Raw genomic sequence first — 2421 nt, 5'->3', positions numbered from 1 at the left:
CAGGTCATACAAATACATTTTCAAGAAGTCTGAATCTGTTTCTTTTCCCATTTTTAATAACAGGACAAGGAAATGTTGTTTTATTTTGCACATTCTCTCTCCTTGTAATACATCGTTCTAATAATGAAAAAAGAAGCTTTTATTCTCTGCCAGTTTCCCAGCCTGTGTTTTAGTTACATTTTAATCTTTATCCACTGCTCATCCTGTCAGTTTCTATTTTTATTTCTGCCAAGGAACAAGGGATATGATAAGTGCTTTTATTAATGGGAGAATTAACACATTTTGGAACAAGTGTCTGAAAATCTCACTCATAACTTTTCCCATTTTTTTTCTAACTCTGGAGCACAGACGTGCTGTCTCCTTACTCATCCTACGGTACACTCATGTGTCATGTTAATTTTGACAGTAGCAGGTTGACATTTAAGTCGATTGCTCAGCACTTTTAATTAGATCCACAGTGAAAGTTCAGTGCATCCCAGTTTTATGTCCAATGCCAATGCCTGGTGTAGTGTGCACTCTATGCAGCAGGATACAAAGTAACGGCGTAAGCAATGGCTCCGATTAGCATGCAGGTTTTTAAAATGCTCCATCCAACCATATGTCAACCATTTGTTTTTTATGACAATATACAACTGCAACAAAAAAAGTGGATGATCCATCCATCTTCTTCCGCTTATCCGAAGTCAGCAGCCTAAGCAGAGAAGCCCAGACCTCCCTCTCCCCAGCCACCTCCTCCAGCTTGTTTGGGAGAACACAAAGCGATTCCCAGGCCAACTGAGAGATATAATCTCTCCAGCGTGTCCTGGGTCTGCCTCAAGGTTTGTTCCCAGTGGGACATTCCTGGAACACCTTACCCACTCCACACCTCACCTTGGTGTTCTACTTTCCATGAGTAGAACACCAAGGGAACAGTTCACACTGCCTGGGATAGGGTTACCGGGGCCCGCTCTGGAGCCAGGCCCGGGAAGGGTGCTGGAGGGCGAGTATCTGGTGGCCGGGCCTTAGTCCATAGGGCCTGGCAAGGCACAGCCAGAAAAAAGGGACATATCCTCCTGCAGGCCCTCCTGGTGGTGGCCAGGAGTGGAGCCCCTGGCGAAGCGACCCCCGGCTACCAAGACTAGCAAGAATTGGATGATTTAAAAAAAGTCTGTGTTACAGTCAGTATTTTGTAGTCACTCAAGGCCATCATCCACTTGTTGGATGGGACTCATTAAATGTGAAACATTATTTTTAGAGAAACTGGGCTTATTTAAAAAAAGTGCTTAATTATGACTGGTGGGCTCAAGCTCAAGAGGAAGGTAATTATGGAACAATGTGAAATAGAATTTTTCTTTTGTAATCTTCTTAGATCATACACACCTCACTGATAACGGTATACCAAAAGGGATACAACTTCCAGCCAAGTGAAGAAGAAAGTACACCCTCTTTCAGTCCTTGGTTTTATTTATTTTTTTATGCAGGGCATAGTAAAAAGTCATCTGGTCCTTTGCAGGTTTTTAAAACGATCTAAATAAAACCTGCGATGAAGACAACACATCAAATAATAATTATGCTGTCATCATTTAACAAAAAATAAGCTAAAATGAGGAAGCAGGGTTTGAAAAAATAAGTACACCTATTTTGAAGCAATAGTATTAATATTGCTTCTGATCATTGGTTTGCTTAAGGCCCTGTTACAAAATTTTAGTCAGGTTGAGCTCTGAAAATTGGGCTGTTGTAACCTCTTGATTACTCTTTTTTTTTTTCTTTTTCCAGCCATTCTGTTGTAGATTTGCTGCTGTGCTCATTGTCACTGTTTCTGTTGCATCATACAGTTTTGGCCAAGCTTTAGCTGTCAGACAAGCACCCCAGGAAACTTTGGTATACAGGGTTCATGGTTGACAAAGATGCCTTGGATGCCAAACGATATTTTTTTCTCTCTCTGCATTATAGCCACACATTCCCACTTTGGCTTTGTCTGTCCAAAGGAAAAAATCTTGTAGCTTTTTTCAAATGCAACTTGGGAAACTCAAGCCACACTATCATGCCCCTTTTAGAGAGAAGAGGCTTTAATCTGGCAACTCTTCCAAACACGTACTGTCATCACCTTTAATATTTAACATGTTTACTAATGCCTCTAGAGTTTAAGTAGTGACTCTTGGGTTCTCTGCAGTTTCTCTGAGTATTGCATGGCCTGACATTGTTCTGAATTGGCTGGTACATCCACTCCTGGTCAGACTGGCAGCTTAAATGTGACACTTCTGAACAATGACATATTTTGCTCACAGTAAAGGACTTTAAAATGTTTGGAAATGGCCACATACACCTGAGTGTTCCAAACCAGCAAACTGCCCAAACTTCAGCTTTTATAGGTGCTCATATCATCAGTTAATCAAATGTATTTTGCACATATTCAACTCTGTATATTTTATATATTTTATT

The sequence above is a fragment of the Pundamilia nyererei genome, unplaced genomic scaffold, assembly GCF_000239375.1.
Source record: "Pundamilia nyererei isolate P.nyererei 1_Seehausen unplaced genomic scaffold, PunNye1.0 scaffold00086, whole genome shotgun sequence".
In the NCBI taxonomy this organism is placed as follows: domain Eukaryota; kingdom Metazoa; phylum Chordata; class Actinopteri; order Cichliformes; family Cichlidae; genus Pundamilia; species Pundamilia nyererei.
This window is presented reverse-complemented; position numbering follows the sequence as displayed.